Raw genomic sequence first — 16282 nt, forward strand, 5'->3', positions numbered from 1 at the left:
CAATTGCACGCTCCCTCATTGCTTGTGGCATCTGTGGCATTTTGCTGTGAGACAAAACTGCAGATTCCAGGGTGGCCTTTTGTTGTGGGCAGTCTGAGGTACACCTGTGCACTACTCATGATGTCAGATCAGCATCCTGATGTGGCACACCTGTGAGGTGGGATGGATTATCTCAATATAGCAGATGTGCCCACTACCACACATTTGGACTGATTTGTGACCACTGTTTGGGAGGGATGGTTATATTGTGTATCTGGAATGAATTTTAGGTCTCTACGTCCATCCCATGGGGAATGGGAGCAAAAACAAAAGTGTTGCGTTTATATTTTTGTTCAGTGTATGCATTTTCTTTTTCTTTCTTTTTTTTTTCTCTGCCCATTCTGTTGGTTTTTGTTTTTTGCCCTTCTCCCCCGTCCCTCTTCTCAGCTGTTTCTCTTTCCCTCTTTCTTTCTCCCCTTCTTTCCCCCAGTCAAGTCTGTCCCATATTCAGTAAGTGAAAATAAAATAAACAATAAAAGGTGAATCAAATGGACCATTATGGCAAGGCTGGGATGGTCAATTTGGTAAAGTAAATCCGTTGGGCATCTTTCTTTGCCTTTAGACAATAATTCTGATGGCAAAAGAGCCAAACGGGACAGGCAAAAATGGGGAATGGGAGCAGTAACAAAGGTGTTGCGTTTATATTTTTGTTGAGTGTATATATATATATATTAGCACCTTTTAAAAAGCATATCTTAACTAGTCGCTATCCTAAACACAGAGGAATATCTGCACAATATAATGACATTTTCCATTTTTATTGTTAATGCACAACACACACTTATTCCTCTGAACTTAATTTCTGTCATCACACACTTCCAGGAAGTGTAAACAGATAAACGCATGCTTTAAAGAGTGTCTCAACTCATTGTCCTCACTGCTAAATGACCTGTGATTATAAGACAAGATACAGACACAGTAATCTGGAAAAGACTGTCACTGTTTTCCATTTACTTTTGCTTCCAAGCTCTCGTTTTGTCTTGTGCTTTAAATCAAAGAGTTTCGTCTCGTTTTAGAAGTCCAAACACTTGTTGTTTATTCATCTTGAGCAATAACGTTATGAAAAGAGACAGAGTATCTGCAGTCTTCTTTATCTGCGATTACCTGGTCTATTTCAGTCATTTTAGAGGCCATCAAAATCCATCCAGCAGCATCAGGCAAAATCTACATAACTGATATCTGACAGATGCCAGCTAGAAGATGATCCTGGTATAAATATGGAGAAGTTTCATTAGCACTCACTTGGTAGCACACATGTTAAGAGCTTTGAGAGTTTTACTCAAAATGCTGTATTCGCCGGTGAATTAATAATAATCTGATCTGATCAGAGGAAAAGAGGTATCCGTCAGCCGTGATGCTGCGTTCTCGTTGATCTCCTTGAGATCTGAATGACATCAAACTTATTTTTGAAGTTTGCATTTACCCTGTTGTATTAAAAGAATAACTAAAGTTTCTTTTCCATTAGAGAATTTTTTGTTAACCTGTTTACTGGTCTTGATTATGCATCAAGTCAGAATCTGAAATTCATTTTTTTAAAAAAGGACGTAAAAACTCCCACGTTTTACAGCGTCGGCTATGCGGAGGCTGCCAGGCGTCGTATTTACACACCCATGGATGTTTAACTGTATTTATTGTGTACAAATAAATGTGAAATAAAGATAGCTTAAATGGAACAAGACTCTGTTTTAACTCTTAATTCCTGCGTCCACCTGTTTAAAATATATTATTTTAAAATAATGTGTTACATGACTACACAGAAGGATGTTTCAGCTCAGTATATAGCAAATATAAAAAATATAAATAATTCTTAATTTTAAAATAAACATTAATCTGATTATTAAAAAAATTATTGGACAAAAAGTACATGGAAAAAAGAACTCGGTGAAATAGAAAAAATAAAGTTCAATATCTTGAAAATCAAATAGAATACAAGCTTTGTTTTCTTCTTTGTTTTCTGTATTTATCTGTTTGTATAAGACAAACAGTTTATCATAAGTAACTGAAAGTCTTTCGGCTCTTCGAAGAAAAACTGATGGGATCCAACAAATAAACATAACTAAAAACTGCAGCCTCAAAAGTAAAACTCATTTGTTGCTGATAATGAACGCAAATCCAAAGTGCTGTTGTTCCCACCCGAGAGCAGCAGGTGGCAGCAGCACGATACAAAGGAACTGTACTGTACTGGGATTTTTGTTAGTTTTTTTTTTTCCAAACAAAGAAGCCGTTTTTAACGTAAACTGTTGATTAAAGAGTTTTTTGTTGCAGTTTGACCTTCAGCTGAACTTAATGTTGGGTTTCTATTGATTTTAGAGAAGCTATTCGCTGAGAGGTTGTCATAATTCATGCATGAAAGGGTTAAAGCTTATCCTTTGTTTCATTTTTTAATGAAACTCTGGTAGAGTAGCTTTGAAACTGATAATTCAGCATATACTAAAAAATAAAAGCCTTTTCTTACAGTATATTTGTGTGTATTTTTTTATTTTGCAATATTTCTAATTACCACACTTAAAAGTGAACAGCCTGTAATGCTATCATGACTCATCACTCAGATGCGTTTTCGTTTGTAAACGCATCTTTTTCTCTCCGTTTTGGCCTTCCGTCCACACTGTGACAGCGTTTTGAAAAAGCTCTCCAAAGCGTATACATTTGACGCCGTTTTCGCGTAGCATTGTGGAAAGCGAACTGGAGCCTTTTTAAAAACAATGATACATTGTAGACTACGTCCACGCGTACGCGGGTATTTCTGAAAACTGAGATTTTTCGTTTTTTTAATCCCATCCACACCTCAACACCAAAAATGAAGGAAAATGCTGCCAGGAGCATGCCAAAGCAACAGGTGGCGATATATTCCTAACCGTGTAGAAATGTTGGCCAATCAGATGTCTAGACGCCTGGGCGGGAAAGAGTAAACAAAGATGGCGGCGCAGAGAAGCAGAACTGAGTCCTATGTGTGGAGGGACAGTAACTGTCTGTGTATGTAAGGATTTAAACACTACAGAGAGTAAAATTAACAGTATTTTGTCTATGTCCGCCATTGTAGAAATTAATTTCACCGAAACAATAACTTGGCGCACACCTTTGACCCTGCGTTTTCCTTGTCCATAGTAAACGCAAAAACGGAGTTCTTGAAAATCTCCACCCAGGCAGGAATTTTTAAAATTTTCCCTTTTTTAGGAGCCGAAACGTGTGGACGAAAGGTACAAACGCATAGAAAAATCTACGTTTTCAAAAATACCCATACATGTGGACGTAGCCTAGTCAAGTGATGCAATCATGTGATAAATTGTGACAGCCCCGTGAAAGATTAATATCAGTTTGTACATGCTCCAGATAGCTTTTCTTCAAATTCTTTAATTCTCAATCGCTTTTGCAACTTTGTACTTTTGTATTACTTGCAGCAACAACTCCACCTCATTGTTAGTCCATTTAAAAAACTCGTCGTTTTTCCTCGACATTTTGCTGCGACGTTTCAAAGAGCCGGAAAGTAAATAAACGGCAGACAGAAATGAGGCAGGTCGAGTCACCTTGCGTTTCACGCATGCGCAGTACTGGAACGTAAGTGTTTGTTTCAATGTGGACGTTGAAAACGGTAGTCTGGACACGGAGTGTTTTCAGACGAAAACGCCTTTTTCAAATTTATCCGGGCTAGTGTGACGTAAGATCACAGGCCGTTCCAATGACGTCACATATCACGACACTTCAAAGCACAAAGCCTGCGTTGTCACAGTAACGCATTCTGCGATAGGAGGTCATATATAGGAGTGAACTTGACTCTCACACAGCCTGAACTGTCTGCCTGTCCTCATGTCTGCAGTGCTGCTGTCTCCTGTCACCCTGCATGTTTCTAAGGTTAGTTTTCTCCATATTTATGTTCTTGTAGTTTTTGTCCTCTGGTTTTTGTCCTTGAGGTTTGAATATATATATATATATATATATATGTATATATGTATGTATATGTTTTTGTCCTCAGATGAGGTTTGAAGTGTCTGTGTGGTGCAGCTGGTCTGGTCTGTCTCTGTACAGTCGAGGCTGGACCCACCTATAAAAGGCGGAGGCTCACCAGGACATGCACACCTCACAAGTTCCCGGCTCTCTCGACTCGGTTGAAGACGGGTTTCTTGGAGAAGGGGAGGGCAGTGAGGCACAGTCCCCCGTCCCCCGACGCCCCTCGCGATGCCCCTCCTTCTTCGACTAACCCTCTGCATAGGAGCCGTGAGAGCCAGGAACTTGTGAGTTTTGTTTGTCCACTCAGGCATCATTCATCCCTGGTCTGTAGGAAGTTCCTGTCAGAAGGAGGGGGCACCGCGAGGGCGTCGAGGGGCGGAAGGCGGTGCCTTAGTGCCTTCCTCCTTCTGACATTGTAAAGGAACCCTAACTTTATTATTTTTTTAACAGTAAGATGTATGTATGTATGTATGTATGTATGTGTGTATGTATGTGTGTATGTATGTATGTATGTGTCTTTTGTCCTCAGATGAGGTTTGAAGTGTCTGTGTGGTGCAGCTGGTCTGGTCTGTCTCTGTACAGTCGAGGCTGGACCCACCTATAAAAGGTGGAGGCTCACCAGGACATGCACACCTCACAAGTTCCCGGCTCTCTCGACTCGGTTGAAGACGGGTTTCTTGGAGAAGGGGAGGGCAGTGAGGCACAGTCCCCCGTCCCCCGACGCCCCTCGCGATGCCCCTCCTTCTTCGACTAACCCTCTGCATAGGAGCCGTGAGAGCCAGGAACTTGTGAGTTTTGTTTGTCCACTCAGGCATCATTCATCCCTGGTCTGTAGGAAGTTCCTGTCAGAAGGAGGACGGACAGTGAACATTTTAAGCCCACTCGGCAGCGACAGATGGCCACCCCTTCTTGAGCCTGGTTCTGTCGGAGGTTTCTCCCCGTTAAAAGGGAGTTTTTCCTCCCCACCGTCGCCAAGTGCTTGCTCATAGGGGATTTTTTGGGCTTTTTTTTTTAAAACCAACCGCTGATAAGTTCACTGGCATCAAGTTCAGGACTCTGCAAATATTTAAATGGATAATTCGTCATCAAGTGAGGAATGATCCATTTAAATCATATTTGAGAGTCACATATATTTGTATATAAATATGATCTGTTGGACAATAAGGCAAATCACAGACTAATTTGGACAATTGGGAAAAATTAAATAAATAAAAAAAATTGGATAAAATGCATGTGTCATTGTTTCATATTGATTTCAAATAACATACCATTTGATTTCAACATATTTTTGTTAGACTTGCAGTGGTGTTATTTTGTTATGATCCTGTTCATTTCAAATCTAAATATAAATCATCTAAATAGAAATGGAAAACTAGAAAAATTAAAAATATAGCTTTACTAATCTGAAAGTTATTTGTCATTGGATCAATCATTTCCACAGTGGAAACACATTATTTCATATTATGTTCAATTCAGTAGTTAAAAGTATAAAATTTAATAATGTCTAGTTTTAGTTTACTTTGTTAATAAACACATTTTTTAGTATTTTAGAAACACTAACATCATACATATCCAAATATGAAGCAATGTTTTAACCCTTGTGCACCCTGGACCAAAAAAAAAAAGGAGGGGGGGTGTCACGCAGATCCCGGCAGCGCGGACCCAGGTCTCGTCGCGAAACAGGGCGCCGGTTCGCGGTGGGGGCACATAGGGGTCAGGCGGACCCCCGGCTATAGTGGGTCTCGTCACAGCGTCGGACAAAGGCACCTAATTGGTTGTAACCCTCCATCGATCGCGTAAGTTACGATGGCAAACCTTGGGGTCTGGAGGGACCCCAAAGCGCCACGGCAACAACTCTCAACTTCACATCATCATCATCATCGTCTCCTTCTCGATAGTGTTCGCGTACACCGGCCTCAGTGAGGACCTCGGACTCTCCGTTCCTCCTCGACCTCCTTCCTCCTTCTCCCCCGTTCTCCTGCTCCCCGCCGGCGAGCGCTTAGCCGGATGGGCCCCGGGTTACGCGTAAACCGGCCCAAGTGGGGACCGCGGGCGCTCCGTGCTCCGTGGGTACTCTGTGACCCCTTAGTGATCATGATGGGGTATTTCGCCACCCCACACCACATTCGTAAGTTACGATGGCAAATACTGGGGTCTCGAGGGACCCCGAACCACCGGAGCAAACATCTCTCAACTTCACATAATCATCATCATCATCATCGTCTCCTTCCTCCTTCTCCTTGGTCCTTCTACCCTGCGCTTGCAAATGCTCAGCTTTACAGAGGGTAGTCTTCACGTAAACCGGCCCTCTCCTCAGTTCTCCTGGGCCTCGCTGTTGGACGCTTGGCTTTACAGAGGGCAGAGTTCACGGACACCGGATGGTTTTACCGTGGTTGTAGCTAACGACAAGGCATAAAGATAGTCGCTTGTCCATCCCTAGTGTGGTTATATTAAATATAAGAGAAAGAGAGAACTTTAAGAAATTAATATAACCACTACAGTGACCATCAAAACGATGAAAAAAATATTGCCGTAAACAGTTTATTTTGCGACACCTAGTGTAAAATGAATTGATAGACGTTTTTATATTATCATCTGATATATATATCGTTATATCGAACAGCCCTAATATGAACTTATTTAGAACTTACCAGAATGAAAATGTCTGTAGCCTAAGTAAGGACACTTACTCGGACACTCCCTGCCTCCTAGTCCTCCTTCCTCCTTCTCCTCGGTTCTCCTGTGTCTCGCTGTCGGATGCTTAGCTTTGCAGAGGGCAGTGTTGGCGTAAACCGGCCTCTATGAGGACCTTAGATGCCCCCTGCATCCTAGTCCTCCTACCTCCTGTTCCTCGGTTCTCCTGCTCCTCGCAGGTGAGTGCTTAGCCTCATGGGCCTCGGGTTACGCGTAAACCAGCCTTCGCGAGGACCAGGGATGCTCTCTACTCCATGATTACTATGGGGTCAAAGTGTACCCACCTTGGGGTATTTCGCAACCCCAATGCACATTCGTAAGTTACGATGGCAAACACTGGGGTATGGAGGGACCCTGAACCGCCGGAGGAAACAACTCTCAACTTTACATCATCATCATCATCATCATCGTCTCCTTCTCGGCAGTGTTCGCGTAAACGGGCCTAAGTGAGGACCTCTGACTCTCCCTCTCCTGCTTGTGAAGCTAAATTGAGTGTGTGGGCAAAACAACCAATGTGCAACCAGCCCGTTATTTCCACAGCTCGCACCATATTTGCAGCATTGTCAGTTACGATGACTGGATTTTTGTAAGCTCCCATTCTTCGATTGCTTTGAACATAATTTCAGATAAATTAGCTGCTGTGTGGCTTGCTTCAGTGGTTCTTGTCTGTAAGACATGAGACACGAGTCGCCACTCCTGGTCGATATGGTGTGAGGTGATAGTCAGGTAGTTATCTGTTGCTCTGGATGTCCAGCTGTCACAGGTTATAGCGACTCTCTCTGCTGACTTGAGTGAGGCTGTAACATCGTGTTTCACTTTTTCATACATGTTTGGGATTACCACTTCACTCAAATGTTTGCGTGTTGGTAAAACATAGCGTGGTTCTAGCGTATTAATGAGGTTTTGGAAGCCATCATTTTCAACAACGCTGTACAGACGTATATCTTTACATATGAAAGTTGCCACAGGCTGGGTTATTTTTTGGGCACGTGGAGAAGTGGATGCCAACTTCACTGCAAATGCCTTTTCGAGTGAGCGTTGCTTGATGTCGGCCGTTTTTGCTAGCGGGATATCTGGATGATGCCTCGTTAAATGATTTCTGAGATTTGTGGTATTTCCACAGTGCTTTACCTCCATTTTGCACATCTTACATACGGCTTTGCTTTTGTCCGGCTCTTCACTGTCTTCACAGTTCTTAAATCCAAAGTGTTGCCAGACATCTGCCTTTAGGCTCGGTGGCACATTCCCGGGAGTAGCCATGATGGTTCATGCAACCAGGTCACTTAACTCTCGCGTGACTTCCTCACGTTAACCACTTGCAAGTTTCATACGCGGCAAACTACATATGTATAAAAAAAAATCGATTTCAGGATTTAATGAATCGATATCGTTTTATTCCAGTTAGAATCGATTTTAATCGATTCATCGATTTTAATCAATGAATCGATTTTTTAAACCCACCCCTAGTGACAGGTACTCAGAGATAAGGGTGGTCTCTGCTGCCCTCTAGGCCCAACAGACTGTCAAAACAGTTTATTTGTATCTAATTATCATGCAGTTATAAGCATGGTAATTGTATAAAATGTGTGTACAAATATAAGTCTTTAAATACACTTACAAGGGAAATTGCAATGTTTTCTGTTTTGCACAAGAAGCTTTCTTTGACTAGGTAAAAGCTCTCTGAAATGCTAACTGGTTTCTCAGTGGGTATCTTCTCAGCAATAATTGGATTCCTGTCCATCTTGATACTCTCCAGTTTTTTCAGCTTCAAGAGGCAGCCGGGGAAGCGGGTGAATCTGTTATCAGAAAGGCCAATGTGGCGGAGCTCCTCCAGTGCACCAATGGAGGCAGGAAGAGCTTCCAGCTGGTTGAGACCCAGGTTCAGTGTTTGGAGTTTATTCAGGAGGCCGAGCTCGCTTGGGAGGCTTGTGAGACGGTTGTTGCACAGGTTTAAAACCTTAAGGTTCTGCAGGTAGCCGATAGCCACGGGGAGCTCCTCCAGCTAGAAACAATAACACATTTTTTAACAAATGGTGATTTTGGTGCACCAAACATGGACATAATTACAAACCATGGTACAATTTTGAAATGGGCAAACTACAGCTGCCAAAAGGCTAGTGACAGTTAGCGGGTCTCTAAGGTGTCCCCGTATGTTTGTGATTATTTAATGATTGGCTTTTGATGATTAGTACTTTAATCTAGAGATCGTATTTTTAAAAAATGGGCTTAATTTTAAATATTTGGAATATTTAATTATTTAAAATGATTTAAAATAGTGTGAATTGCACTTTTCAGTTAAAGTTATGAAGATGTAATTGCGTGGCAAAGCCACAAGCAGGAAGTAGTTGTGAGTGCGATTGGCCGTTGCAACGCTTCTGTACCTCAGACGAAGAAGAGCCTGCAGACCAAACGCAACTCATGTCTCCTGTCTCTACTTTTCTGTATAAAAACAGACCCCATGGAAGGCCTGTAACACCTGTAGCTGATTTGTCCATATTCTTGTTATTTATCTCACTGAAACGCAGCTCTGCCCAGTACTTTGTATTTGCCACTTTGTTTGAAATGAAGAACAAGTACTGCTGCCTACATAACAGGGAATGTATACATTTATACATGAATGTGAGTCCCACAGCCTAAGTAAACCATCTATACACATAATGCTTACATAGCAAATGCTGGCAGCTAATGAGGCCATTCTTGCTTTATATCTGAAATAAAAATCTGACCTTTGACCTTTAACTCGGACTCGAATCATTTCAGGTCTTTCTCAAGCTTTGATGTGATTCTGCAGCCACACACTGATCTATTTCCCACAAACACAGAGAGTTGTGTCAACAATGAGTTTAAAGTGTCACATATTGCAGTTACTCTGCATCATGCATTGCTGACGATGTCGTTTTTGAATAACACACAATCTTACCAGCAGGTGGGGCTGTCTCCATACATATAAGTTCAAGATTACTTTGTGCCAAGAAGACAGGATGGATCCATGCTTTCATGTTGTTTATGTCAAATTCTGACCCCATCAATCTAACATCAGAGCTAAAATTGAGACTAATCAGATTAGATAACAGTTTTTCAATCTTCTATTATCTAATATTGATAGACCTGCAGAATCTTCCTCTTCTTTGGTGACAGAAGTGGCGTCCGGTGTGGTCTTCTGCAGCTGTAGCCAATCTGCTTCAAAGCTTGACGTGTTATGCATTCTGAGATGCTCTTTTGCATTGATTGTAACAAGCTACGTTTTCTTCCCATCAGCTTGAAGCAATCAAATCATTCTTATTTTACACAGAAAACTGCCACTGGATATTGTCTCTTTTTCTAGTCTCTGTAAACTAGTGATGGTTATGTGGGAAAATCCCAGTATCAGCAGTTTCTGAAATAGTCCCATGTCATTGTCAAACTCATTTAAATCACCTTTCTTTCCCATTCTGATGCTCTGTTTAATCTTCAGCAGATTATGTTGATCACATCTACACGCTTAAATGTCCTCTGTTGCTGCCATAGGATTGACTGATTCGATTTACTGAGGAAGTGAACAGGTGCATCCAGTTAACTAAATCTCATTACTGTAATAATTTTAAAGGTATAATATTTCATATAAAGTCTTTGTGGGAAACCACTGTGTTCAGAGGTAAGTTTATAATATGTTGTGCCTGCAAAATATCAGGAATGGCCAATGAAAGGAAAGAAAATGAGAGGCAATTTTATGTCTATTAAGGTATTAATATTGTTGTCTGACTAGTGTGTAAGAAAAGTTAAAAAAGAGTCAAAGCAACACTGTGCCACATTGGCATATGTACGTAAACATGCACTTGAATGACATTCTTGGATATAATGATCCAGTAAAAAGAAGAACATCTTGTTAAAATGAATTAGCACCATTATATTGTAGACTTTAGAAAATGCATAGCCACAAAAAGCCACTTACTTTGTTATGTTAAACTACAGATAAACACAGAAAACCTGTTTACCTCCTCCATGTTTGATCAAATCTTAGCTTTGCATTTGGTCAGTTCTTTTATTCTCCTGAAAGAGCAGGAAAATTTAGTAAATGAGCCTGAGTCATGTCCCTGTGGAGTGTGAAATACGGGTCAGGAAATGTGAAGCTCACACTGGAGGAAATGGTGCTGACCTAATTGCGTGAGGTACGAGTTTAGATTACGTCCAGTGATTAGAAATATGAGCTGTGTGTTTGTGGGTCCATTTGTGAGCATGAAAGAAAATGGCTACAGCTATACCCTGCAGACAGTAGCATAGCAGTATGGAAGAGTTTAAATTAATAACTTTAATAAATGATGTCATTCTAATATTTATCATTTCATTTCAAACTGTGCAAAAAATATGATCTCATTATTTAAAAAAAAAAAAAAGAAAGAAAGAAAGGAAAAACAAAGTTCTGTAGCAAGGCCAGTTTTGCTTAGTATGGTTGGCATTGTTTTACTGAAAAGATCAGAGTTCCATGAAAACATTGTCAGAATGGAAGCAGATGTTGCTCTAAAACCTGAATTATGCGGTATTAGCAGCGCTGATGCCAAGTAACAGTCTGTTTACGACTTATATTTACTGGGACATCTTATTTAGCACTAGCTAAACAGTTAGCCAAACAGTTAGCTATAAGTTAGCTAGAGGTTCAATGTTTGAAGCTAGTTAAACTAATAGTCTAAAAAATTACTTTTTCTTCAAGAAGAAGTTTGCTGTAAATTAAATCAAAACAAAACATTGTTAATAATTTTTGTGCCCTGCTTATGAATGCTAAATAGGTGCCTTTAACCTCCTAAGACCCAAACTCTTCCACGGCATGCATTTTTAATTTCTCTTTGATATTTGGGCTGATTGGGACCTGATGATTGTAAAAACAAAGAATTACCAGATTTTTATTTATTTTTTACCTAATTTTTGTTTCTAAGAAAAATGAGAGCCACATATGAGGATATTCGTTTAAAATTTCGATAGAACAGTAGCAGTATAATGTCCTTGTAAGTGGTTATCAGGCCCCTGTAGAGCAAAATTGAGTATTTTGGTCTAAATTACCCAAAATGTGATGTCCACATATGTGGACGCCAGGAGGTTAAGGAACAAACATACCATTCACATTATCACATTGTCAAAAATGGGCTGTTTAAGCCTAGCATAGGGTCATTAATGAGGGTAGGCTAAAGGCAGCAAATCAAACATAGAGTGACAACACATAATCACACCAAAATCTAAACAAAAGCAGCATTTATCATTGACATCATCATCATCATTTGCTAATTTTACAGTGAGGATTTCCCGTCTTTCATCCACTCATTTCCTTCCTTCCTGTCTTCTTTCACAGCTGCTGGACAGCATTTTTAGCTGCTATCCTGTAGAGAACCACAAAGCTTTCAAACATACCATTATCGCCCAAGTGTCTTATCATTGTACAAATGATGAATGAAGGTTTGTAAAAAATCTACTTCTTAAATGTCTGTGTGCAAGACATTTGACGCAGTGAATCTGGTAAACAGAACTTCCGCAACTTGCAGTTAACACAGGATTTTACCACCTAAACCTCAAAAACAAAGCATCACATGCGACACATGTTGGTAAACTGTCACACGTTGCAGTTTCGTCATGTTGTAATGATTTTACTTCCCTTTAAAACTGCTTAGGTAGAACAGTTTCCATTGGAGGGAAAAAAATCCATGAACTGCAAAGGAAAGGAAAACAAATCTAGGGCTGAAGAGACACTTGCGTGAAGCCTCACAAAATTCTCTTGAAGGACCCTGAGCAAATGTATGACTTACATAAATGCCAAAAAGCTCCTATATTTCCTGCTTAGTGAGCTTTAGTAGACTGCAGAATGTTTTAAAATGCCTAAATGATGCCTGAAGGATGCGGTCTTCCTGCTTAGGATCAGACGCGTGGAAGGAGCCACAGGGCTGGGTGAAGGCTCCAGAATTTGTTTTTGGGATTTCTAATTTCCTGCGTGCCTCAGCATACTTCTTTACAAACTGTCCCTTAGGCCTTCTGATCCAAAACAAGAGTAAAGCCTTTTTTGTGCTGCCCGTTTAAGAAAGCTGGCACCGCAGAAGCAGAGGCGTTCAAGTGTTTATCTAAGCCCTGAGTGGACGTGGCTTTGCTTTCCTCCAAACTTTGCGACTGTAGGGTACTTTGCTTCAGGGCTGCCAGTTCAAAGTCTTTACCCATTTGTAAATGTTTGCCTACATCATATTAAAAGAAAAACCTCCTAAGGGCTCTCATTAAATGTTCACTGGGACTGTGGCAGTGTCTTTTGGTGGTTAAATCAATTAGTTATGATGGATAAAATCACTGAATCTGGATTAGTTTGGTATTTGAATGTGTCCAAATTTTAAAAAAAAAAGACAAAGTAATTAGCCCTTACATTTAAGGCCCCTGAATCATTTCCAACACATTATTAAACTCCATGAAGACGTGATAGAAAACACATTTTTACAGCTTGTAGATGATCATTTCTAAATCAAAATAGCAGAATGACTTGTTTCCTTGAAAAAAAGGTAATTTTCTACAGTTATGTGTCTGCAATACCTGACAGGTTCATTTCATAATTCAGAGACAGATTATGTCACCGTAACTATATAGACTGTAAATAAAAATGGACAAAGTAACATGGATGGCATCACCGATTGGTTTGTGGATTACAATTATATTTAATGACATATTTATTTATTTTATTTATTTTTAAACCCAAAGTAACATATTAGGGTACTGTGGGGATATGGATGCTAGCTATCTGCCTTTGTTAATAAAGCAACATGATTTTTTTTCCATCTTTAGTGCTCTTCAAATGTATAGTGGACTTGACATCCCATAATGCCTTGCGAGACGTGCCGTACAGTAATATTATAAACGAAGGAACCATCCATGGTGTTACTTTGGTCATGTGGTATATGGCAGCGGTCCCCAACCATGGACCAGTTTATGTCCAATAATATTTTCACAGATTGGCCTTTAAGGTGTCACAGATAAATACAACAAAATAAAACCAGTACCCAAAAAAAAGAAGATTTATTCATAACGCACGGGAAAAGACCCAGGGGAACTGAGTTAATGATAAAAACAATAAAAAACAATGCTATAAAGCGATAAAAACCCCGAAAACCATAAATTTCACATCCGAGCCTCATCTCTTGGGGCCCGGTACCAAACAACTCACAGACCGGTACCGGTCCGGGGTCTGGGGCCCGCTGGTATATGGTCACCTACTCACCCACTAAACTGGCATCCAAGATGCATCAGCGTTTTAAATGCTACATTACATGTTCATGCAGTAAAAATCTACACCTGTAGTAGCTCACTGGTCACTTTGTTAAGTACACCTGTTCAACTGGTCATCAATTGATGCGTTCAAGCATATAGACATGATCAAAACAACCTGCTGAATTTTAAACTGGACATCAGAATGGGAGAAAAAGGTGATTTAAGTGAGTCTGAACATGACATGGTTGTAGGCTGGTCTGAGTATTTCAGAAATTTCTGATACTGGGATTTTCCCACTCAGCCATCTCTTGGGTTTATGTGAAATGGTCCAGGAAAGAGAAAACAGGAGAATGGCGAGACTGTTTTGAGCTGAAAAGAAATCTGTAATTCAAAAGCCTCTCTGAATGCACAGCATGTCAAACTTTGAAGCAGACCACATCAGGTGTCACTTAAGAACAGAAAACTCAGGCTACAATTCATGGGCTCAACAAAATTGCACAATAAAACATGGAAAAGACTGGAAAATGGTCTAAATAGTTTCAGAATTGGACCTAATTGACATAAAAGCATGAATCTTGCCTTGTATCAGTGGTTCAGGCTGGTGGTTTAATGGTGTGGGAGGTATTCTCTTAACTAAGCACTGCTTAAACACCGCAATCTCTACCTGAGGGTTGTTCCTGATCATGTCCATGCCGGTCAGCTCATCTTCTCATGGCTGCCTCCAGCAGGATAATGCATCATATCAATGACAATGGCAGATTTGCAGCAGCCAGAAAATTTGTTGTAGTGAAGTGATGCTATCATGTCGACATGGACAGAAATCTCTGAGGAATGTTTCAAACACCTCGTTGAATCTACAGCACAACGAATTAAGTCCCAACCCAATATTAGCAAAGTGTAACTACAAAGTTGATGAATATTTGCTACTGTCTTTAGCAGGGAGTTGCTAATACTTTTCTCTCTCTTTTCTCTCCCCCTTTATTAATGGTTGCTTGCCAGTTGGTGTTTAGAACATTTATTTGGTGAAAAACAGATGCTTGGCGTAGCTGTGAGTGGTGTTTCTTTTAGTGTATTGCCTCTTTGAAATTTTTGACTAATGCCGTTTTCACATCTATGAACCATAATTGCCACAAACGAAATTTTCTCATTTATTCCTTTCATACAGAACATTAACTTGACCAGCTTTAAGCGTTGTATAATGAAAATAGATCTAAAACCTGGATGGAAGCAGAAGTCCAGAAAAGCTTTCTAACCTCGTTGTTGGGGAATCCTCATTCTGACTTCATCATTTACAACTTTGCACCCCTACTGTCTTCTTACTGCTAGTCTTTGGAAGTCATTGTAGTATGATGTCATTATTGTCAAGAGCTCAGAGGGGTGACAGGCAGCTGGCCGGTGAGCTTGGGCCCAAAAAGCTGTTTCACATTAGTCCTGCTTGGCCTTCACTTCCACACAACAGCAGAGTGAATCACAGCGCTGGGAATTGAAAGTTGCCGTGCAGACTAATAAATCCCATGGTGAAATGTCTCACCAGTAACTGCATGTCTGTCAAACACATCCAAGTGCAAGATGAAGATAAAAATAATGGTTACCAAACAAGAGCACATGACATCATCAGCTACTATTTTAAATACAAGAAGCCTTCCAGACTAACAGCAATTACCATCTTAACTGCTGCAGAGGCAAAAGGCTTGTGATGTACTAACAGCTTGAGCCATCATAGTCTTGTTTTTTTGTTTTGTTTTTTAAAGTCTACAGAAGGAACCTTGAAATCAAGCGGTCACAATGGCAAATCTGGGGTAACGTGTTCACCCGCAGGCTAATAGACTGCTTCTTCTGAGCCAGCTCTCAGCAGGACCTCCACACTGTGCCAGTGTACTGTGCTTTAGTGAAAACTTTGAAGCCCTGTGGATACTGCCCTTATTTGTTGTACTTACAGAGGGGATTAAAGAGGACGAGATCACCCTTCCAACATGAACTGACTGTACTGGACACTGGATGTTGCTTACAGTTCAGAAGCTAAATCTTAAATTGTCCTTCCTGTGATTTCCACTTGCAGAAGTCTTTCATTACTCTTTTTTCCCTTGCCTTAAGGCCAGTGTAGCTATGCATTACCCTTACCACACAGGATATGTTGGTTGTAGACTATGTTTACTATGTATTGTATTTCTATGGACGGACATGATGGCATGCTTGGGATAGAACGAGCACAGACACACGCAAAGGTTTCTGCTTTAACAATAGGTTTTGTTTGGCTGCTTGACTGGTGACATCAGTTGTTTCTGTTTTAGGAGGTGCCTGCAAACGCTGCTGGCCCGTCCTCAGACATGTTACAAACATCGAGTTGTCCCACAGCTCATATGTCCTATATATCTTCCTTGCCCCATAAATATACATT

Source organism: Maylandia zebra, linkage group LG8 (genome assembly GCF_041146795.1).
Source record: "Maylandia zebra isolate NMK-2024a linkage group LG8, Mzebra_GT3a, whole genome shotgun sequence".
Lineage (NCBI taxonomy): Eukaryota > Metazoa > Chordata > Actinopteri > Cichliformes > Cichlidae > Maylandia > Maylandia zebra.